Raw genomic sequence first — 26354 nt, forward strand, 5'->3', positions numbered from 1 at the left:
TGTACCAGGAGAGATCAAACAAAAAAATTCACTGAAGCAAATTATCCAGAGGGAGAGCAAGGAAAGGAGAAAAGACAAAACTTAGGACAAGGAAGGAGCCAAGTCCATCCTTTCACCCTACAGTTGGACTATCAACCTTCTTTTGCTTGCCCTTTTTTTTTTCCTGAGATTTGCTAGTGCATTTAAATCCTTTTCCCTCCATCTTCTGTCAAAGAACACCTTCAGGAGACTCTGAGGAACCGAGTAGGATGCTATTAGTTGGTTAGAATCATTTATGTTTATATCCCAGCTTTGCTGCTTGTTTGCTTGCTGTAGGGGCTCCTTCTCTTTCTAAGTCTATATTCACCTGGGCCAAATCCAAAGCTCATTGAAATCAATGACAGTCTACCCCTTAATTACATAGAATTAGGCCTCTGTGCACTCTGTGATATTGCTAAAATTAATTCACAAGTGTCTGGAAAGCCCTCCAGAAAAAAAATAGAAATGAACTGCTACACAAGGAGAAAATTATATTCCTGTTTCCTAGAGAGATTTATTTGCTTTTTCATTTGTGTTTAGTTTTTGTGATTTGGGGTGTTTTTTTTCTGTCATCAAAATACACATGCAACTGAAATTCCAGTGCAGGGCACTGTGCTAGTCCCAAGGCAGTAGAGGAAAAGTCATGGTCTTGTTTCACTTAACAGAGGTTAGAATTTATTTCATTAATAGTACCTTAATAAATGCATCATTCCTTATGGACAACTGACTACACGTCCAACAGTAGACGAGCCAGGTAGAAGACAGGGCTTATACTCAGCACATACTAATGAGGTTATTTTTCATGCAGCTCCCTGTGGCCAGATGCTGTACTTGGATGGAGTCCCACAGGCACTCTGTGGGTACAGCTACAAACACTAAGTTGTAAAACCACAGTTTAACTATCAACTTTGTTAGAGAAAAACAGATATTAGTATAAAAAGTAAAAGATGTACTGCACTGCTGATGAGGGAAGACACTACATCCCCTTCCTTAACCTGTAAATACAATATGATACTTCTTAGGTTTTTGCCTAAACCTTAAACATTCAATGCTTTTAATATGTGGGTATGGTAGGGCATGTTCAACTGCCCACAAAAACAATTTCAAAAGTCTAGTGAGTCTAAAAAATTTCAGAGACTGTGTTCACGCTCCTGCTTGTCAGCAGGTAGAACAGCAGAGCCCCAGCTCTATCTTGGCCAAATAATTTAACTCTTATAGAAGTGATATTACCTTCCTCTCTGAACAGGCAATAGTACTGCATTTAACTGCTGCCACTCCTTGAAACATCTCAAAGGTTGTCATGAAGCAGACTGGGAAGATCTCCTGCCTCCCTACTTGCCCAGGAAAGTGAGCAGCATGAGTTCTCCTGCTGAGTTAGACTTGTCCAGAGCAAGGACAAGTGATCGTCACCTTCTCTAAATGCTTCAAACATTATGGCACGGATTATTTGTTCTCAGAAGACTTCAAAAAGCCTTTGTCGTCTGTCAGAAGCAGCTTCGTCCCTCCCCATGTGCCAAGCAATGCTGTTATGTAATGAACAGCTTCCATCAGAGTGCACAATTTCTCATCCTGTCTGACTCTACTGATCATTCTTGTAATTAAGACTCTTTTGATTCTCTTTGGCAGCACACCATCTGCACAAGAAGGCACACCTGGAAAGTGGTTTTCCTCTGGTTTTGTTATCCTTGATTAAACTCTGTTTTAAAGCAGGGAACCTTAATCAAAAGAATTGCCTGACTGGAGGTAGCTATGTCTGTCTTAGTTTTGTCACAGATTCCCTCTGAAGACTGCAGGATTTGGATTTGCATAACAATTTCAAAAAAGGGCTCACTGTGGAGGAGTAGTATTTTCAGAAGGATTTCACCCTTAAAAGAAAAAATCCAATGGAATGAATTAAAGGAGAAAATAATAGGGTACCACAGAAATGTCATAGATTTCAATAGTAATTACTATGAAATCCTATAGAATTTATTAGAAAAATGCTTTGCTTTAGTAATATTATTTTATAACTCACAGGAATTTCACTTTTGAATGAGTTTAAGAAAACGTAAAAGGAAACACTGAAGGGCAAGTTTAAAGTAATGCTACCCCCACAATTTTAGAAAATGGAGGCCACGTCAGTGCTTTACCTCACAAGGCACAGTAAAGCCAGGCAGTATGAGGGGGGAAAAAAAAAAAAAAAAAAAAAAAAAAAAAAAAGAATCTTTTATACTCAGTTTTCTTTGTGATAGGGCAGGATCAACAAAAGATAGTGTTTATTCTATGCTGAATCACACACCCAAAGGAAGATCCATGTGGGTTCAGGTATATGTATGATATCACACATGCGTGTATTGCAAATAGTTTCCAGTACCACATTCCTGAACAAAACTGCATCTCATTGCCAGCCTAACACCAGCCCCATGCTGGCGCTCCTAGCTTATTATGGATCTCTAATGGCTTCTGGTAGAGTGTAACAAAGCTCTGAGTCCCTGTACCTGTTAACAAAATGACAAACTGCTTCCTGCCTCTGATCTCCCATCCTGACCTCTGCACCATACAGAAAAGACAGGAAACTATATCTTTGTAATGTGAAAATTTTTCCCTGGTCATTTACAGCAGCTAAAAGCAACTAGACTGAAAGGTTGAGACAAAAGCTACTAGGTATAAAAATAAACACTGGGAAAAAAAAAAAAAAAAAAGAAAAAAAAGAAAAAAAAAAGAAAGAAAAGAAAAAGGTAAAGTTTCTGAAATGATCAAATTATAGAGAAAGAGGTGTTTACTAATTTTGCAAATAGTGCTAATCAGTTTTAGCTTCTTAGCAGCAGTACTACAGCTTTAAAAAGCAACAATGGAAAAGCACTTAGTTTACTAAAATAATATGCTTTTTTTATCCTTGATGAAAGTCTGGTTCTTATCACGCAGACATCAAGGCAAGCCACCCAGTGGTACTAATTTCAGACCCTGCTGCTGTAATGCTTAGTGCATAGGAAAAAAATGGCAATGGATTCAAAAGAGTTAGCGGTACATTTAAAACAGGAATAATACTGAAAAGCAATAGCTTCTGAAATATGTGTGAGAATTTTCATAAAATATCTGCTAAGAACTGGCAAGGATCTGTAACAGATAGTTGAAGTTGGGTGAGGTATGGAAATAAAGGTAAGTATCTGAAAGATCTGTGACACTCTCAGCAAGTGTTATGCTACATGGTTTGTAGATTGCTCTTACAGCGATGTGGATTGCTCTTTCTTTTTCCCACTCTACATCCTTTCTCTGAAGTTGTCTGTTCACTCAGCAAACATGCTTCCACTTGAACTTCCTTGACCTGATTTATATTTTAGAAAATGCACCTGTTACAAGCACAATTGAATGTTCAGATCCCACTCTCACCTCCAGCACTACTCCTTCTCCCTTTCCTGAACTGTCTCAGCACATGCTATTCCCAAGCTTCCATAAGTAGAATAACATGCCCGCTAAAAAAAAAAAAAAAAAAAAAGCTTTTTCTTCTAGCTTACTTTCACTTTTAATTAAATACAAATCAGAATGATCTGCTAATACATGGCTTTTTTTCTAGTATTTTTCCTCCACAGGCAAAAAGAATGCAAATACAGGTCTTTTGTTTTCACAATACTGATTCACATAATTACTCTTTTGGTTCAGATCTGTACAAGCTGGCCTTAGTTTTGAAATTTATCACTGCTTCACACCCACTAAAATAATTCTGTTGAACTGAGGAACTGCATGGATCAAGTCAGCGGCATTTCTCATACTACACCTTGTAAACCTGCAATGAAGACATGCAGTAGTGAAATAACCAATTCTATCTATTTCCTTGCTATCACTGCTTTATGAATCACTGCAGTGACATCTGGATAACATGTGGCAGGCACAACTACTGAGCCACAGAAAGAGGAAAGTATTTTGTGTACCTGTGGGTGTTGGAAAACTTTCATGAAATATTATTTAACAACTTGAATTAAGCTACATAAAGAACCTCTCTCCATTTGGTTTGCTTACAGTAATAGTAATGGGTCTTGTTTCCAACTAGAAACCAGAAAGATCATCTTGCATACACAGATGTATTAATTAAACAAATAATACAGACACCAAAGATATCAGCTTCAGTGAAGACTTTTCACACAGAAATATCCTACTTAGTAGGTCATTCTCTGAGTTATTCAGTGATGCCTTTTTCATTCTCCCTGGCATTATGCTTCAGCCAACACAGGGTACTGTATTCACTGGTCCTTGTAATCAGAGTACACCTTCTTTACCTATCTATTTTTCCTCACAGGATATTGTGACCAAGAGAACTTGGGGTATTAGTGATCCACATACAAGTTGACCAGAGTAGGTGCAGGCCTGCACCATGCTGCACATCCAACATGGCCTCCAGCTACACAGAACTGCGCAGGGCCTTGGGCCCCAACATCACCTCAGCCAGTATACAGTGACTGAGAAGCCTGTTGGCAGCACCCGCGCAACTGTAGAATGACAGAATAGTTTGGATTGGAAGGGACATTAAAGCCCCCCCAGTCCCAACCCACCTGCCATGAGCAGGGCTGCCACCCATCAGATTAGGGTGCCCGGGGCCCCATATAACTTGGCCTTGAATGGCTCCAGGAGACGGGCATCCACAGATTTTCTGGGCAACTACCCATGAGCCCATAGTTTTGAGTTCATGAAAGGTCTGAGATCTAGAAAATGTTTTCACCAACCCTTAGATAACAATTAAGTTCACTCTTATATAGTCAGCAAGGTCTCAGTTCAGTTGCCAAGTGCACACTGCTGACTGCCATGGTTAAAGATATCAGAGACATCCAATAGAAATAAGGAAATGATAATTTATTTCTTCTGATAGATTAGAGCCCATTTGCAGGTCGGAGTGTGTTGAACTACCCCATACATTTTTCTTGTTACAGAATTCATTTGAGGAATACATCCATAGAAACAAAGACACATGGGCACTCAACCACTGATTGTATTTGAAACAGGCAAAAAGGGTTAATTTGGATTCCTTCAAAAAATCATGAGTAGTCTGACACCACAGCTTTGCCTGAAAATTCTTTGGACACAATTTTCCTCAGTTTTACTTCTCTTTCCATATCATATTAATTCTCAGCTTGCCACTTACTTCACTTGATTCAAAGTTCAGAAAACGGCTTAACAAGAAGAGATATGCAAAATTAAAGGTGATTTATATAATCACTAGTAAAGTTACTTAAATTAACAGTTGAGTCTGATCTGAATCTCAAACCATTATAACATTACATTCAAAAGTATGTATAGAACTTCACTACATTAAAGAAGCATTACTGACTTTGGTATTATAAGATCTGCAGAAATAAAAAAGTGAATAAAGGTATTGTTGGTAGAAGGAAGGAAGGAGGGAAGGAAACAGTTAATTATTTTCCTCACCAATACTGCTTTTAAACATGGGAGAGCTGAGCATGTGGGGCTGATGAAGATTCAAGAAGAAATCTGTGGGACGAAAGTTGCTAACACTGAAACAACGTGCTTTTGATCTGGTCAGATAAGACTAAATGCCTTGAGAAGTAAAGTTTACCTCCTTCCTGATCCTCTGGGGGAAAAAAGTCACTGCATTTTTTGCATCAGATTTCATGAGATTTTTTATGAAAAATAAAAGAGAAGAAATGAAGAGCATTTTTCCTTTATGAAAAGAAAGTGCTGAAGATGGAGAAAAGATGGTCTAAGTTTTTCCACTGAAAACAGTATAAAATAGAAGGTTTTCACTTTTAAAAGCCAACATAATCCACAAAAACTGTATTTTTGTGAAATCAAAAGCCTTTTTTTTCCCCTCAGGAAGTCATTATTTTTCAAAAAAATATTTCATGTTCAACACCACCTAATTAGAGAAATACTGAAATCTCTGGTCATGTATTGAGGTGGAATAAGTTTTCAATTTAAATTTGAGTCTTACTAATTTCAGTGGGCAAATATCCAGTCATATCCCCACTCCCAGCTTCAGGCTTTTGCAGGCCTAAGAGCTGTTTATATTAAAATTCAATCTGATCTTCTGAAGGAAGTATCTAAATGTAGTCTTTCATTACACGTAAGACAACGCTACCTAAGTTTGTGCCAGTTTATTCAGCTGCTCTGAGACCATTGATCAATGAAATTCAACTGAAAAGTCACAGTACTGAAGTTAATCAGTTCTGTTAAAAACTTTTAGTCAAGTAGAAAAGAAACAATTATATTTCAGTGAGAAAAGAAACTTCAGTGAAAAGATACATCTCAGCATCAAAGGCTACATCAGCATTAACAGGCAGGAATAAAGAACTAGTGCTTGTATCCATTCACACTATGCATACAGTTTATAGGTATGTTGCTCTAATTTGTTTTTTGAATTGAATTGAATTTGAAGTACATTAGCTTATTTGAATTTGAAATACATTCGTTTCAGTCCTGGAGAATGTTTTGGTTTTGTTTTGTCCAAAAATAATCAATTTCAGAGACCCTGCATGCAAATATATATTCACCTAAGGAACTCAATCACAGAAGCAAACCTTATGAAAGATGTCACTTTGATTCTACATTCCCTACAACATTCCTCACAGGGATGAACAGTAATTCATTGACTACAAAAGCAGTAAGTTCTCAGTGGGAAGTCATAAGAGAGGCAACTGGTTCCTTCTACATAAAATCAAATTGTCGGGTAAGAATAATAAAAATTAAACAAGATAGATAATGCAGGGCACCACTTGCAGATAGACATAATACGCCTACTTTTTTGCCACAAGCGGTGGTTCACAACAAGAGCAGAAAATGAAAAATGATCATGGAAGATGAATTATAGAGGAAGGGACCAGATTCAGATACATTTTTAAAAATGTGAATATTTATCCCAAAGCTCCAAATATTTAGAAGACCGATGTTAATCACAAAATCAAAGAATGGATTGAGTTGGAAGGGACATTAAAGTTCATCTAGCTCCACCCTCTCTTCTGTGGTCAGGATTGCCAGTCACTAGATCAAACTGCCCAGGTCTCCATTCAGTGTGGCACTTAAGAATTCCAGGGATGGAGACATTAATGTAAAGCAGCATTGGGTTTTTCAAAAGAATATGACCATTAATAAACTACACTAGTGATTGCCAAATTAGAAGCTTTTTTAATATCTCATGTGCATTTCACATAAAGGAGTGACCGACCTACAAGCAGATGGCTTTGCCCTTCAAAACAGGCTCTTGCCTCATGCTTACACAGAGAAAAAAAAAAAAAGTTAAAAATTGGTACTTCACTCACACTTTTCTGGCCCTGAGGTACTGATTTAGTACCAAATATGTTCTAAGACATAATGCCTACACTTTTAGAAAGGTTAATGTTAATGGTAGTGGCCACTTAATTGGCCTTGCTTCCCTGCTGTGTTAACCATCTCTCCAACAGGAGAAATGAAAAGTAACTATGCCCTGCAGTCAAATGGTCAGGCAAGTTATAAAACAATTTCCAGCAGACAGCCACTTATACTGAGGACAAAATGAGAGGAAAAACTAGGCAGACAGTCTGACAGCTCAAAGGCTCATCACAGAATGAACTTTAGCATATGGCAAGAAGGAAGTCATGAGGTAAAACATTAAGGATTGGTACCAGTTTTGGGGTTGATTAAGCGTGTTTTGTTGCTGTTACTTCCTACAGTAAACAGAAGCTGCCTTTTTTCTCTTGGTAAATTTCACCTTCATCGATAACTCAGTGTAAGTGACATCATAAAGTCTTAATGTGAGACAAAGCCAATGTGCATTAATGGTTTAAACTTCAAAAAGATCATTAATAAGTTAAGTGATCCTAGAATTAATGAGATAGAGCCTGTGCATATTTGTTTCTTGTCCTGTTCCTTAATGCTGGATAGTTAGACTAGATTTGTTTTCCAAGTGCAAATCACACTGAATGACTTTATCATGCTCCATTCTTCCCAGTTCATTTTCTGCATAGATTGATAATAAATTGCACAAAAGCTGAAAATGCCATATGTATTTTATACTAAAAATGTAATAATTATGTACAGTTGTAATTAGAATGGAACAAAAATAATAGCAGCTCAGAAATATTTTTAAATAACTAGTAATAGGTTTTTCAGCATGAAGGAGAACAATACTTGTTGAATTTCATCAAATTTATAGTTACTTTATACAAGACTTAACATGTTTTGACAAGATAGTAGGGTATTTGCAATAATTCATACATTAAATTAAACTTCAGATTTCATCAAATAGTGGTATCAATGGTATAGAACAAACAGTCATATTCTAGTTACAAAGTAACATGATTATTAATACATTATATCTGAAAATACTGGGAACACTAACACACCACTATTTACTTCGCAGATCTGACTTTTGATAAGTGTCTTCCCCAGGTATATTACATATTTTCTAATTTCTTATGCAATGCAAAGGAAGGAAATGTCAATGTTTCACTAGAAAGTATTATCTAAAAAGAGGGAAACACAAGTAATGCAAAGGCATGTCAAAACATTATATTCATTTTGCTGATCTGATGACAGTAACCGTTTTCTCCCTTGACTTCAGAGAGATTCAGAGGAAAGTATTCACTGCAACTGCTGAGGCAGTGAAAGCATTTTCCCCTTCCAGCAACAGCTGCCACCTTTTCAGCCTAGCAGTAAAACCAGCACTGAAGCCCCAGGTTTGACACTTTTAGACTACTGAATGGACAGAGAAAATTGACTTGATATGGCTTATTAGCAGCAGTGAAGCAGCACAGTAAGCATTCATTCTATTAAACACAATAATAAGTCTTTCTACATTTATTTGCTGGAGATATTATTTAAATCTCTTACTTATTGTGGCTTTTCCACAGTGACTACAAATTCTTTTGTGGGAAATTGTGACTACTTGAACAAGGCTGAAATAGCAGCAAGAGTATACAAAGAGTATAAGCATTAGGTCAAGAAGATTGTAATGGTTATTCATTTGGGTTTCAGACAGAAGCAAATACTATGACATGCTACAATTTTTACTGGGGCTTTTTTTCTATGTCAAAAGAATTTTGCAGAAAAAATAAGCAGGATATTGGCAATATATCTCAGTATTCAGTGGAATGGCTCACTATTTACATGAAAATTTGACTTTGGTGAGGTTACATTGATTTATGCTAACTTACAGTAAAGTTCTTTAGACTTTAATATTTGTTATAGGTGTAAATGTAAAAGCTAGATATTGTCAGCAATGGTTGGCTGGACATAGATTGCTGGCCTACATTTCTTAACTCAACATGGATTTCAGATGAGTTCCTTATGTATGGAGCTACTTAGTTATAGTACAAATAGACTTAGATATCTTTCTTAAGGTGTTTTGTTTGTTTTTTTATTTGTTTTTTAGTGCTAATGCACTGACTGCTACTCTGTAAACAAAGATGGAAAAAGGACGAAGTGAGCAGTATCTATGCTGTGCCATTATGTGATGGATTCTTTGCCTGTGTGTCTTCAAAGTGAAGACACAATGAGGAAACTACTGTTTCACCCATTCATTTACCTTGCCAAGACCCATACACACGCAGTAAGAACAACTGACTCACCTGAAAGTTTTTACAGAAATAGATTTCTTCTTTCCCTATTTGAGGTAGGATGTAAATCCACTTTGTAATATACGTGTCAGTGTTGTTTGTATCTCTGGGTATGGAAATATGCATTTATTCATGTAGCAAATATCTGACTATAACTAAGATGAAAGTTATGATAAATCAAACAGGAACAGAAATCTTGTTGTATCACATATGCGTCTATCCATATCACAGATATGGAACCCTATGTATACATTCAGAAACCCCATAACTTTATTTGGAAGTGCGCTCATAATGTCTTTGATCCTGCTCTTCCACTCACAGCTTGAAAGTTAGAACACTGAGCTATATGAGACAGCTGCAAGTCATACCTTCTTATCAACACGTGTTGAAATAATAAAATGAATAAAAGAAACTGAAAAAGTCATTTACTTCATATATTTGTGCTGAGGCAATATTAGATCTACACAGACCACTTCTGATCCATACTTTAGATTTAAAGATTTCTGTTGTTTGTCCAAACTCTTCCAATTCTTCACTGTCCAAACAATTAGAATGAACAGAATCTTTTACTCTAAGTTAAGATTTTTGATCATTATTAGCTTACTCTTACACTTCTCCCACAGTACACACTGTGAACTCAAACATATTTTAAAAATATGATTGAATATTTTTAAATAGACCATAAAGTCATAATATTTTCATTAAGAATCCAAAACTAAACCCACTCAAGCTGTCTACAGTGGAGGCCAGATCAATTAAGATGACCCTAACTGGAAAATCCAGATTCAGAAACACCAGATATGATGCTATTTTGTGAAATCATGAACTTTCAAACTTGTCTGTAAATCATCAACATTTTCATTACAGACTCTAATACTTAACAGAGCTGACAGCAGCAAACAAGAATTGCAAAATGAACAGTTGAATGAAGGTAAAAAATGACATTTTCCACTATGATCCTTTTTTAATACTTAGGACTATTCATAAACCACTGACTTTAGCTGAAAGAATAACCAGCTCATATTTTAAAGCATAAAAAATTGTGGAAGTGGAGCCTCGCAATTTGTTTACAGCCTTTTTGGCCTCAAATCAAGACTTATTTTTCAGACAGTAAATCAGCATAGGGGAGCCATTGAAACATAGCCTGTAAATTATGTTTAAAGTGTTTTAAAACAAAATAATAAATATTTTAAAATAATGCTCATAAAATTATTTAAATCTACAGAAATATATATATATACATACATATATATATATATGAAAAGTGAAAACAAAAAGAGAAGCAATACCGAAGGGGTTTTTTGTTTTTTTTTCCCAACATTGAGCACTCTGAGGACAAATTTTGCACAACTGATTATTCAGACTATAAGAAGAAATGCTACAACTGCATCTGATGCCTCCATTCAACAGGTTTATCTTTTGTTGCATGAAAATAGTCATTTTGTATATGCAGAAACAAAATGTTCAGAACCCTTTGAGTCGGCTGAGTATCTTATTAAATGAAGAATATGGATATTACTGTGGTATTTAAAAATTGTTAACCAGTATATCATGATAAGGTAATTGAAAGAATGAAAATTATTTCTCCCTTCATCTACCTAAAATAATATTCATTACCAACCTTTTTTCTTTTTTTGTCCTGTTAATATTTCAGTGAATCTCAAACAAAATTCATCTAGAATATATCATTGTTTGTTACAAAAAAACACTTAATCTGTCATATCATTTGAAACTTGCTTTAGGATTTTGTCTATATATATTCCTGTAGATTTTTTATATTCCTGTAGATTTTTAAAGTGATCTTAATCTTTACATTTAAAATTGACCTTAATCTATCAGTAAAACTTTCCTTTGCTATGTATCACTAATATCCATATCCCCTGATCGCATCTCTGCAATTTTAGATCCAAAAAAAAACCAACAGATCATGCTACGATTCATAGTGTTCTTCACAGTCGTAAGGCTGACAAGATCCTAAGGCTACTATTAAAAAGCCTGGTGCTTGAAATAGGGAGTCCTTCTGTGCTGTTAGGAATTCTCTTCCCAGTCACATCACAATACCCTGTTTCACAGAATATTTTTTGTCACCTTTTTTTTTTAGATTAACAACATGCTTCACAATAAGAAAACTTTCAGGATAAGGCTAAACTAGATAGCCCCCAAACTATACTATATTCCCAAGCTTTTATGGAGTATGAACAATAAAACTTCCCACAGGTGTGAAGTGCCAATTTATGAGGTTACGCACTTCATTAATTAATTACAAGGATAAAGGGTATATATCCCTCACAAGCTTATTCTAATACAAGTCAACTATAAAGGACACTGTGTTTTCCCTGCTGTCTTCAAGGACCAGGACAGGACATATGTGTGTTATTTTGTTGTCTTTTAATGCTCAGAATATCAATAAACTGCAGCTTGTAGGTGCACCATTATCTACTCTCAACTCATACAATCGTGCACAATTTACAGAAATTCTCAGGTAAGACTTACATTACTGATTGATCATGATCTCTTTTTTCAACCTCTGTAACTTCTCAGTTTTTCCAAGCTATTTGACTTTGATTTTTAAAAAGTTGTACTTTACTTTATCCAGAGATTTTTCACTGTTTTTAAAATCTGTTGCATGCCCACTGAAGCTTTATGCTGTGCTGTTACTCCCTCACCTGCTCTTTCAGTTCATTGCAAGTTGCTCATTTTTTAATCATCCCCTCACTTATCTGGGGTCTACCAGTTAGAAAGGTTAATGCATTCCCATTGCAGTGACCACAAGCCAGAGTGCTCCCAAATGGTATAGAGACAATTTATCTGGCATTTTAAAGGGTGAAACAAGTTATTAATGAAGCTTTCAGAGCAATCAGAAGCAGGTTGAGCAAATGCCTGCTGCTTATGTAAGGATTTGCGTGTAAAGCTGCTTGAAAATGTTTGATTTGCCTCTTCAAGTAGCTTTTAAAAAACTTCAGAAATATTTCTCAATATTGCCAGATACAACATCAAGAGATTATTTATTTATTTATTTATTTATTTAAAGAGCCTAAAAAGTGGCAAAGAAAATTTCAAAGACTTATTTCTCCAGTTTTTGTCAACAAATTTCATGGAAGTTAAAATAATTTCCAAAAATGTCTACTTGTAAGAAACCAGGTGCTTACATCTTTTATATATATATATATATATTTGTAATTATCATTATGCATTGCCATATTACATTTATTCATAGAGTCACCACATAATCTGAGGAATGAAAGCTGCTTAGCCCTTTGAAGAGTTTCAAGTAATGATATATTTAATGAAAAAGCAAAGTATCAGCAGTCTGACATCCAGTGCAAATACATACCAGACATGCACTCTCCTCCGTGGCAGATTTGGAATAGAGGTTCCCTAAAACATTGCAGAAGCTCTTTGCCAGTTATACAAATACAAAGTGAGTGGAGCGGCATTTATTTTGAATATCATACTCTGAAAACAAATGCTTTTTTATTTTCTTTGAATGTCGATTTACTAACAGCATGATAATAACTCACCAATGCAAGAGCTGCAGTCAGCGACAACTGCATCTCTTTTAGAAAGCTGTACTTTTGTTCCTTAATCCTGTATTCAGGGAATACTGCAAGTTCTAATAATCAGCTTGCTACTTCTTAGACTTTGTTGTTATAAATGTATTAACTTTTTCATAAAGCAATCTGTATTTGCAATTAATCAAGTGAGTTGTCTCTTTAAGATAGTAGCCTAGCAACTTCCCAGAAGCCAGGGGAAGTCCCAGTTGGTGCTGCAGACTGATACAATTATTATCTCAAACCTGATCTAACTTGTGTGTGTTTCAAAACATCCTTCTGATTAAAAGAATAGAAAAGAAAGTTTAGTGGAAACTGAAAATACTGTTACATCTCGGTATGTATTCTTTATGTCCATGTTTGCTAAAGAATTTTTCATGGAGAAATTACTGGTTTATTTGTCTATAAATAAGTACAGTCTTGTTTCTCATTTACAAACAGGCCCAAATATGAAAAAGAAACAGCTGATTTTGATTGGTTTTCTTCAACTAGCTGTTCATTCAAGTGGTGCAGAAGTAGGATACTGGAAACCTGACAGCATGCTTTCCAGGTAAGTAACCAAGTGTGAACCCACTGAAGTGGATTATATTGAATTCGTCTCAAGGTGTCCAGATTTCCAACAGATACATTGCATTTTTCATTATTTCTTAAATGTTTAAAATAGCATTCTGCTTTAACCTCCCTTTATAGCAACATGAACTGCTACGTACTGCTATGAACAGCAGCAAATATGCTTTTTTCTTCTGGGAGAACAATTTCAGCTAGCAGGTAACAGTCAGCAATACACAAGGCAGGCCTCTATGCTTGCTTCCTCCCTGAACATGTCTAAAGCTTTGAATAGGTTCAACAACATGAAAATAATCTATTCCTGTGTAGACAAGTCAAAGCATCACAGCTGGGGAAAGCTTTCTTAATTTTTCAGTATGATTTCTCTGAGCATTTGTCAATGGTTAAAAGCCTCAAGCTATGCAGGGCTGATTTAAAACTTTCAATTTAACTTCAGTTTACAGGGACCAACCTGATGACAAGTTTGCCTCTAGTGTAAAATCATTTTTGTTGCTCTCATGAAGATATTCAGCCAAGCAGCAGCTGAAACTCCTTTTCTGAAAGCTTCTTGTATTCATTACCAGAGAAGCAGAACAATTCTGATTCAAATTGCTGAAAGTATTTCATTTAAATCAATATATATCGCTTCAGGGCTGTCTATCCAGGGTCAGAGACGAAGACTGTTGTAAACAACAGTAACTGTCTACCACAGACAGAGATGCTGAATGTTGACAGGCCTGGACAATTGGTTCATATAATCACCTATATTTACATGGTTTGTATGATGCTGAGGATGTTTTTTCTTCTTTCAGCACCTGACTTTGCAAGTGTTTTTCTACTACACATTCCTTTAAACTTACTCTGTTAAAGAGTATATAATCAGTGGCCAAAAAATTACATTATTATTTGAAGTGAGGAAGTTTAAATTACTCCAAAAAAATATTATTTTTTTTTAATCTTGTCAAAGGACCAACTAAAAAGTCAAACTGTATAAAACTTAGTTTTACCATCTGTTAGTTGATATAGTTATTTCATCTTTCTAAGTCCAAGTGTGTTTTCTCCATCTTCCATACCTATTTCCAGGGTGTTCTGCTGCAGCTAAAGACCTATAAATGGTTCACAGAGTCAAAAAGAAGATTTTTATGTCACTTTTATAACATTTTCTCAGAAAAACTGGATAAGGCTCACTGTTCTCTGGGCAGCAATCAAAGACATTTTTCTCAAACTGTAAATAGTCAATGACTGATTCAGATCCCAAAGCATGAAGATTTTTAAGGGACAGAAATCAATACAATGCAGTTGAAAGGAGTAGGAAGAAAACGAACTGAGTTAAATGAAAGAACAAGGGAGCTGACAGAGAATGTTTGCCCACCTGCTGTCTTCACCTTTGCAATTCCTAACCTTGACCTAAAGAGTTATTCAGACAGAAGACCTCCAGGCTTGTACTTATATATATGGGAAGCAAGTACATAAGTGAACAAAGATGCGTCTGTCTGACAATGAAGTATCAGGCTAGACATGTCATTTTTGGCCTTTCATTTGTCTACATGGTTTAGGAATAACATGTTCATTCTACAGAATTGAACTGTTCTGTATGTGCAAAGCATATCATGATTATATCTTCAAAAAGTGTGCATACTGGGGCTTTGTATAATGTACAAATACTTCCTAAAAATCACCCCAGTGCATCAATCTCAATCATACCTTCCAATATGCTACAGTGCTAGTAGGATAAGTTAAATATACTTCAGACAGGTGTGAGCAGGGTAGTATTTCAATCAGTCAGTTTGGACTACCTGTCATCTAGCTGAGCTGTGTGATCCAATTACAGTTTTGTTTCATAAGACAATTTAAACAGTAATTTTAAGAGGGCAAAAGACATAATTCTTGTGTAATGAGTAGCACAGAACACTTCATCATTGAATTGAGTCACCAGGAACACAAGACAGCCACTGTCCTTGCAAACTAGGAGATATTTCATCAGCTTCTGCATAGTCACTCTGTCTGATGATGTCTTTCCAAGTGTCCAGCAGCATGCGCTGTCATGAGACTGAAAATCTCAGGCAAGCCTGTTTTCAGTTATGTTCAACCAATTACACAGTAAATCTGTGCTATACTGCTGACACATCATATTTTCTGAAAATAAGCAAGTCAAAAAGCATACAGACAGAATCACAGGGAAGTAGCTCTCACTACTGAAACCTCTACAGGGATGTGATCTGAACAATGCATCCACAAGAATACTGAGTTGAGGAAACCCAGTTTTCTACTCTTGGATATCTAATTTCAGATGAGAACTGAACCAATAAAGCATATTCCAGAAAAGCCCAAATTTTGGTTTTGTAGTCATTTACAAATCTGAAATTATCTATCCACCCAATTCACCTACTCTGTTTTCTATATTCACTATAGCAAATAATATTTATAAGTTAGAAATTGTTGTCATATTGTGGCATACAATGCTATGGTAAGAATTTCATACATAGTACGCTTATGTACTTCTTTAATAATTTTTGCAGTTAAAATGACATTCAAGAATTCACATCAGTTTCAGGATTTGACAGTACTCTCTGGATTTTCATCAGTACTTTCAGATCGGGAACTATTATATAGGAAACTGAGTTACTCTAACAATCTAGAAAGCCTGTTGTTCAGATCAGTTTAAAACACTGATAGGTCAACATAGAAAGCTTTCTTCCTGTGTAAAGGATTCTTAAAGACTATAGGAACCATTTATTTACTTTTTTCCTTTATTCTTTAATTATTTTTTTAGAGTTGCCCTACAGTTGAATCATTACTGTAAAAAATAACATATGTGTATGTTCTTGCAGCTACTGACTCAAGTGATAAGGGTTGTTTAATGGAATGGGTACTGGTATTGATTTCTCATTGCTTAAAAAGGAACTTGCAGGTTAATCAGATCTGCAAGTGTCTTTCTCATTATTTACATTGCTGAAGAGAATTAAATATTAGGGTGAAAAGACCAAGGTTTGCTTTGCCAGATAAATAAAAATCAATTAGTTGTCGTTAGTAAATATGTTAAATGTAGCAAGGTAGCAAATCCTGCAGCCCTTGTGAGGATGATTTTTCAAGACAGAGCGGCCTCTGAAAGGCAGTAAAGACATGCTTATGAACAGGGAACTATGTAGGAGGTATTGCTCACTCCCTCTTCTAGTTAATTCTGTTAACCTCATTCCCAAATCTGATTTTTCATGTAATGTGTGATATTAATCTCCACAGGGGATGGACAATTACACACAGCTGTTTTTCTTTTAATCTTGTTTCCAATTCATGGCTTGGACATTTCTTATGCAAATTGTTTGTGTTTATGACATTCTGATTCTTTAACGGATCTGGAGACAGCTAATGAGAATGGATGTGGATTTTGATGAATTTCTATAATGCTTAACACCTTCACCACTTATTTATTTAGTAGCTGCAGCAGCAAGTTCTATATCCTTGTGCATTTGCATCCCTCTGTCTTCTTGCAACATGGATGGTTTTATTATTTTTTGCCAAAGTTTCTTGGCTAACTTGTACACCAGGTTCCAGCAGCTGTGATACTAAGTACCATGTTCAAAAGAAATATCCTCTAGCTTTGTATCGAGCTATAAAGTCATGGATTTATAGACTGGGGAAGTTGAACATAATGTGAGGCAATGTTATAAGCAAAATTCTGCTTTATTTTTATTTTTATGTCTGCTTTCTCTTTAACAGTCTTACTACCTATGCTAGAAACATGTTTTTTCTTCTTTCTATCTTCCTAAACTGGCAGATCATAGATATACAGGATCTGTACAAGGGTAGGTTCTAACTCCTCTCAAGGTGGAATCTAGTTCTGCATTAAGGAGTACACACTTCTAAGCCTAGGTAACAGTAGAGTATGTTTTAATCTCATTCAATTGCCTGACAAACAATGCAAGTCAGAGAGCACACCTTATCAGCACTATATTTGTTTACTCCTGTATGTCCATATACTGTATAAATCTCTGAGTCTATTTGGATGAGATTAGAATGGAAGAATCGACAAAGTGACATGAATGAAATGCAGTTTGCAATGTGATTGTGTGTGGAATAGGTTTCATTTTTAAGTATCTGAATAAACCAGACTGCAAGGAGAAAACAAGGTGCTCGTTCTGCACTCTGGGAGCTCAATTTATTTCCTGAATTGGAAGAAGAAAGAAAGAGAAATCTTTTTTTTTTTTTTTTTTTTTTTTTTTTTTTTAATTGATAACAATTGAGCAAAGGTTGTTGTGGGGCTACTTAACTGAGAAGGCTGGACATTTCAATGTTGTAGCAAAAAGCATCTTTCCATAGTGCCCTAAGTTAAGGATAACCATAATTTACAGGACAAGGACCATAATCTAATTCCATAAGCATTCACTGCAAGTAAATTTTTTTAACACTTCCTTCTCCTGAATTTTATATTTGAGAACTATCTTGGACAGTAAAAATAATGATTTCTGTGATTCACCTGAACTTTCTGATTCTCTTTGCAGAGTTCTATCGACTCCTACAATTTATCTCTTTCAGTCCTTCAACACAAAGCTAATTTGTTCAAGTTCCAATTTTTTTGACAGAAATGTTTCCTAAAAATTCACGGAGACTGTACAGCTATAGATTTTGTTTTATGCTTTAGACACATGCTGTCAGGATATACAACATTCAGCTTGGAGATCTGCTTGACTTCTGGGATTCTCACTTCACTGTGGCTCCCATTCCTAGGCCTGCCCTGGTCACCTCATTTGAGTGCAATTGTGTTTGTGCCCTTGTCACTCAGATTTCTGTCCTTGCCCACCTTGACATCACTCTTGACTACAAAATCCCCTTCCTCTTGTTGTTCAGCTGGCCATTGTTACTCCTGGATGCATACCTTTAAAGTCAGGATGCCTTGAACCATCAGTCTTGCATACCTCAACACTAGAGATACTTGGATGAATGGCTTTTGATAAAGTTTTTCTTAGACATAATCTACTCACCTACAAATTACGAATGTTAATCCTCATAAAAAATTGATTAGTTAGCAACCTACTGATTATGCAGAACATCACAGGATCACAATGCTGTTGAGTCTCCAGTTTTGACAGCAGTGTCTTATCAAGAACTTCTTTTAGCATAATAATTTCCTCTTTAAAATACAAGTGAAAAATATCAGCTGTAGATGTTTCGATGACTTTCTTTGTTTTCTGGGAAAACATTGCACCTGTGCAGAAGAAATAAAAATTAATTTAATTTTATGTATTCAAGTAAAAGGATTCACAGTGTGTTGCTGTTTTTTGCAATGTAATCTTTTTTTTTACAAGAATCAACGTTAACACTGCTGTACGTCCTGAACTCTTCTAGTACCTCACTTTTATTCTGTACAACACATCAGTAATATCTGATCTTCTTATGCAAAGGGTTTCCCTTTTTGGCCTTTTAAATAGATGATCATTAAAATTAATCCCATTTATTCCTTCTTGTCAGTATTGTAGTTCTGCCTGGAGCTCACACAAGCCATGGCAAGGGCAGGAGGCATCTTACTGCTTATTCACAGGTACCACAGAATTAGCTGGTTTTCAAACTTTTCTTAATTACTAAGAGTGATATCTTTGTTCCTTTGGCCCCTTGTGTCTGCTTCTTTTAAGCAACTGTAATGCCTGACTCCTGCTCCAAGTAGTGCTAAAGGAGCCAGCAGCAAAGCCACCTGGTTTTGAACATCCTTACAGAGTCAATAGTCACAGCATGATGTTGATATGATGAAAGCTATCATCCTATAGGGATACGTTAATTAATAAGAGAATAATCAGCAGGCTGAAGGAATGTGTTATTTCCCTCTATTCAGCCCTCAGTAGGTCACATCTGAAGTCTTGTATGTAGTTTTGGGATTTGTCAGTAGAAATGCAATATAAACAACAGCAAGAGAGCCAATGGATACTCATTAAGATTGTGTCAGTGCTGGAGCACACATACACACATGAGCAAACAAGCTGAGTTTTTTTACAGCACGAGAAGACAAAGGAAAATAGAATAAAAGAGCAGCTCATGGATGCTCAACCTTCAGTAATATTTAGAGAGAGAAAAAAGAATAACCATGAAGTCTCTGTGGTCATTTTATTATGTTAATATGTGGTGGGAAAAAAGAATGTTAAAGATCTAGTTTCAAGAATTTATTTAAAGAATTTCAGCTGTATGAAGACTGCAAATAGCATGTGTGCATAGTGACTAATTTCAGTTTCAGAAATAGGTGATTTGTTGTAGCTTAATCAGAATAACTAAATGACACAGGTACAGTCCTGAGCCTAGCTAGACAATCTGCTACATGTTCTAAATGTGCAACTAAAAATTATTAATTCCTCTCTTTTAGGTAATAAGTCATATACATGAAGCTCTCAGAGAGAACTTTTCCATTTCCAGATAGCTGTTTGCTTGATTCAGTAAGCATATTGTTCACCATCACATATTCTATTAATGTGTTTTTCTACAGTTATATGTGCCATAAATCGTGAAACAGAAATATTCCTGGACAGTGTGTTCCTATAGAAATTAGTCAAATAAAATATTATAAAAGGTTGTGATCAATAACTTATTTAAACAAATAAGTATTATTCTTATGGATATTTTGTACATTTTATGTACATTCACTTGGGCATTGTTACTATTATATTGATACAAGGCCAGAGTAATTCCTCTGACATTTTAAACTGCAAAATGTTTGGAACTTTTCATCCACAAAATTGTGGAAAGAATTTGATTCCTTGTCCTGAAACAGATGAAGTCAGTGATATTCATAGCAGTAAGCAGGGTATAATACATGCTCATTAAGATGAATTACGTGTTAAGGACATTTTGTTTTTCCTAAGAAGCATCACCACATAATAAATTTCCAAATAAATTCTGTATATATCAGAGCCTCATAACAAAGAAGTTGAAAAGACTGTAAAGCCAAGGCTTTTTCTCATACTTTGCACCCTCATGGGTTTCATCTCCATTGCAGGTGACACATTTTCTGCCCCCCAATCTTTCCTGGCACCTGCTACATTGGCACATTTAGCATTCTCCAGCAACTTCTGTAACACTTAAAAAAATGGGTTAGCAAAATGTCCTGTCCATTTCTGTGCCTTATGTTTCTCTCATATGAAACTAAACAGATTTCCCCCAGTCTAGCATGCTGTTCATGAAATGCTGAGAAAATAATGAGATTCTAATAATCCCACTGTTCTGTTTATCGCTGAAGAAATAAGGAGAGAGAAAAAAAAAAAAAACAAAAAAAAACCAACCAGAAAAACAAAACAAAACAAATGAAAAAAACCCACGACCATTTTGTAGTAAAAAAGCACTAAAATGTTCATGAATCATATTCAGTATGTAAGGGTGGGAGTGGGGCAGGTCCTGTTCTGTACATGGGTAAGTAATTAAATGGATGGTTGTAAACAGTACTACCTATATCTCTAAATAAATTCTGCATTTCTTTTCTTCATGTGGTTTGTTTATTTTTAATTCACTGGACATTTCTGTTCTGCTGGTAGTTCAAAGATACAATGACTGCAGGTATACTGTAGCATGCTAAATATTGGTTATCCAAGCTGTTTTATGGAGTGGATTTTCCTTCCCACTGCTTGTAGTGCAATACAAAAGGGAAATTTAAAATGGAGTCATAAAATAATCGATTCACTGACATGTACTAGCAAATGAACTCACAGTTCAAAAAGGCAGAGGAGCAGAACAGAGGACTGTCACATCTAACATTGACAAATACCATTTAACTGTTCTGAAATAAAGTTAATACTGAGTGCTACTTGTGCAGCAGATTAGGAATATGACAATGGCAATGGGTCTTCTTCTGAATACTTTAATCCATTTCATGCCTCTTGACTGACACATTGTTTTGAGCTAATAGGGGTAAACTGGTACTGAAGTTCTTATTTCATATTGTTGGTGGATTTTTTTATTTATTTGTTTTTATTAATTGTTCATCTTTTCTTGAGAGATTCAGCACTCCAGATGGCTCTGTCACACTTTCAGTGCTTGCATAGTAGGAAATAAATATCTGCAGAATTTGTGCACCACAGAGGCCACCAGATAGCTTTCAGATGTGGTCCACAGGATTATATTTTATGGCAGTGTATGAGATTTTGTGCAAAAAAATGGAATTTTCACCACATGATTAATAGTTAATACTCAGCAGAAAGCAATCAGGCCTCTGGCTGTTGGGTTCAGCACCAGGCTCCACTGGGCCCCTCATCATCTGAGATAGCTGTTGATCTTCATCCCAAACCTGAATTATTTCAGAAATCTAAAGATACTTCATCATCCTTCTTTTTTTCTAACCAACTCCTTCAGTAATCCAGTTTGTTAAGTAGGGATGTAGAATAGCCTGCCCCTCAGTGAAGTCACAAACTTACCTGTTCCATGCAGCAGTTTTTGTTGTACCCACACAATATTACTCCATTTTAAAATAGTGTGCAAGATTTACTCTACCATGATACCAAACACATGAATAGAACTGTACAAAAAAAAAAAAAAAAAGTAAAATTGGGAAACAGTACAAGCTAAAAATTATCTAGAAATGGATGGAAATTAGTTTTCCCCTTTTTATAAGTGAGGATGACCATGATGATCATAGCTGATAGTGCACAATTACTGAGTACATCTTTAAAAACTACATATTGGAAAACAATCACTTTCATAAAAGAAAACTGCTTATCCTAGGATGGGACAAATTGCCTTTTCAAATTACTTCTTAACTGATAGTGTTTGTACTTGTGTCCTCATTTTAACTATTAACTCAGATCATAACATAGTGTTCCTCAATATCATCACCTTGCATAAAAAGACACTGTGGTTTGTTTCTCATTCTGGACTACACACAAATTAGATCATCCTGCTCCAGATCATACATCTTACATCATATGTCTTACAAATTTAAACTGATCCTGCAAGTTGTTCCATACGGGCATAATATTTATATGTATTAAATGAACTGCAGGATCAGGATTCTTTCTTGGTTAGAAACCATGTACAAAATCTTTAATATTTTCTTCCAATTACAGAATCACAGAATCACAGAATGACTCGGGTTGGAAGGCACCTCAAGGATCACAAAGCTCCAACACCCCTGCCTGGCAGGGCCACCAAACTTCCATGTTTACTAGATCAGGTTGCCCAAGGCCCCATCCAACCTAGCCTTGAACACCTCCAGGGATGGGGCATCCACAGCATCCTTGGGCAGCCTGTTCCAGGACCTCATCACTCTCCTAGTAAAGAATTTCCCCCTAACATCCAACCTTAATCTACCCTCTTTTAACTTAAAACCATTTCCCCTTGTCCTACTATTATCAGTCCTTTCAAAGAGTTTACTCCCCTCCTGATTATAGGTACCCTTCAGGCACTGAAAGTCTGCAATGAGGTCACTCCGCAGCCTTCTTTTCTCCAGGCTGAACAAGCCCAGCTCCCTCAGCCTGTCCTCATAGGACAGGTGCTCCAGCCCCCTGACCATCCTCATGGCCCTCCTCTGGACCCTCTCCAACAGCTCTATGTCTTTCTTGTACTGAGGGCTCCATACCTGGACACAGTATTCCAGATGGGGACTCACAAGAGCAAAGTAGAGAGGGACAATCACCTCCCTACCCCTACTGGCCACACCTCTGCTAATGGAGCCCAGGATACCATTTGCTTTCCAAGCTGTAAGAGCACACTGCTGGTTCATGTTAAGTTTCTCATCCACCAGAACCCCCAGGTACTTGAGAGTAGCCGAGCTACTCTCAAGGTCTACTCCTTCCAGTCTGTTCAGGTGCCTGGGGTTCTTCTGGCCCAAGTGCAAAATCTCGTACTTTGCTGTGTTGAACCTCACTAGGGTCACCCAGGCCCACCTTTCAAGTCTGTCAAGGTCCCTCTGAATCACATCCTTTCCTTCCTCTGTGTCGACCACACCACTCAGCTTGGTGTCATCAGCAAACTTGCTGAGTGTGCACTCGATTCCATAGTCAATGTCATTGATAAAGATGTTAAAGACCACCAGTCCCAAGACAGATCCCTGGGGGACACAGCTCATTACAGGCCTCCACCCGGTCATAGAGCCATTGACCACCACTGTCTGCCTGCGGCCTTTCAACCAATTTCTTATCCATCGAGTGGTCCTCCCATCAAATCCACAACCCTCCAATTTGGAGATGAGGATGTGGTGGGGTACCATGTCAAAGGCCTTCATAAGTTATTTTTACTACAATTATGTTCTTTAAAATGCAAAGGTTCCTAGATCTCATTGGTCTAAATAAGTGTAAGCATCCACTTTTTACTTTTCTCTCCTTGGATAATACTATGCAAAAGGGTGTTAAATCAGTACTTTTTCAATAGAATTACAGGATCTTTGAACATATGAATATAAAAAAAAAGGCTGCAATTTATAATCCTTTTCTAAGAATAACAGCATTTGAGAAAAATCACCATTACATTAATGGGATTTTCTAAATAGTTTTAACCAATAAGACATATCAGCCTAAGAATCAGAGCAGAAAAAAAAAATTAAAAAAAAAAAAAATTACATTCTTTTTTTAACTACGGTATTCATGAGCTAGGGGATTTCCTCTTAGTTTTTACCAATTTTAAATGCTTGTAAGGGGTATAATTCAATTTTAGTGTAAGGTTTGTGTTCTGCTTTCATTCTTTGTAACCTTCACTTCCATGCTAATTGCACTTTTGGCATATATAAGGGTTTTATGTCTCAGAAATTAAACTCTTTTAATAAATTAAAAGTATTTAGGACATTTATACATATTTAGAGAATTACTAAAAATTTATGTATTAAATAACATTGGAATTGGAATATTTCCTCTGGTAAAACTTCACTTCTGAAAAGTTACCCAACAAAGCATTATTTGATATCTTTTAAATCTAATCTAGTCCCATTTACATTAAAAAGTGGACAGGATTTCTCCTCCTTTGACAGTAAGCATTAGGAAATGTGATATAACTGTATGTGCTGTTTCCAACAAAGATCCAGAATCATTCCCACTGGTATGTTTCCATGAATATCAATAGAAACATGGCTATACATATTTTGACATACATTCTTTGAGATATTTTGGTATATTTTGTTATCAGAACATGTATTTTTTTCCTATATGTTGAGCTCTTAGTAAAAACCTTCCCTATGATGTCTTATGCTTTCAATAAAGAAACTGTAGATGAATTCTAAAACTCTGGCTTGTTCCTTATGATGGAAAATGTCAATTGCCATAGATAAGAGCTGGCATTTGGCTAGCCTGCTACACAGACAGAACAGATTAGATGCAGATCAATGTACAGTAAATGTCTCCTTGTACTAATATGTAGTCAGTGCCCTCCCTGTTCCAAAAGCAAAGTCCTATGCTAGCATCTTGACCCCACTTCTTTCATTTTAGCTCTAATGAGAAAGTGAAACATGTATACTCTCAATTTCCATCATTTTTTCTCCTTCACGATATCTCAAGTCTAAGCATATGACAAGGAATTGTGAAACAGCATCACAAGGTTTCTTAAAACAGTATCTCTCAAAGGCTGGCCATCAGTTAATGTCTGACAGTTCAATCAATAGGAGATTGCATCAAGAACCTATTTCCTGCAGGAGTTCAGTAGAAATGTCTGCACTGAATGGCTAACTAAAAACTTCTACCTATATCATTATGTGCAGAAACACACTAACTATGGTTTTATATCTTTGCTTGACTTGTTGAGTGATGATCAAAAGTCTAATTGTACAGGATCAAAACTGCCAGCAGCATATCATTTCTCCCATGCACACATGTGGTTTTTTTTTCCATTTCTTCCACAAAAGAGAAAGCACAGTGGTTTTTAAAGCTAGCATTTCATCTTCAGGTTATCACTGCCAGTTCACACACATATTGGTCTAGTAAGGATTTAGCTAGTGTAACAAGAGTCTGATCCAGCTCTCCCTAAAAATCAATTTGAGATTCTCCCTGATCTCAGTGGAAACTAGATCAGACCTCGAATACACTGGTAATTTTTTCCAGAGCACAGAGGACAGTGAGACATATCCTAATTCCTATTCATTACATTGAAAATCTCTCCTAATCATTCTTGCCCAGTGTTAGATAAAAATATATCAGGGATATGTAAAAGCGCTGTTACATCCCTAGACATACAAAATTGCTGGATTGTTTTTCATCTTGACCTGAATTTGCTATACAAGTACTTTGAAAACTTCTACTCTCCTATTTAAACTGGCTGGAACTCAGACTCTCTTTTAATGATTTCTACAGAAACAAACAAGCAAACAAACAAACAAAATTAAATAAAAAATCAGAAATAAAGCAGAAAATATGAGAGAGACTTTTTAAATATATATATATATTTAAAAAAGCAACTACGAAGCCAATAAAAATTAGTTGAATACCACCATTCTGTTCAAGGCTCCCTTACATGTGAAACATTTTATTTCACTACAGGTTTGTGTAGATTGAGGTATTGCATGAGGAAGGTGGAGAATAAATATTTCTAATTATTTTCCAAATGCTTCCCTGTTTCCTGATGGTTTCTATGCTTCTAACTACTCTTCAACTTTATAATAATAGTAGAAATGGATCTTTGCCTTCAATGGATTGTGACATGTAGATTAATTATAATGGGCAATCTCCTTTTTCTGCTTGATAGTTAATGGTCCAGGTCTTTGGTTTGGAAGTTCGTTTGTCTTCTGTACAGTGAAAGAAGAGTTGATAATCTCTGTTAGTTGAATTATGTTTAG

The sequence above is a fragment of the Coturnix japonica genome, chromosome 2, assembly GCF_001577835.2.
Source record: "Coturnix japonica isolate 7356 chromosome 2, Coturnix japonica 2.1, whole genome shotgun sequence".
In the NCBI taxonomy this organism is placed as follows: domain Eukaryota; kingdom Metazoa; phylum Chordata; class Aves; order Galliformes; family Phasianidae; genus Coturnix; species Coturnix japonica.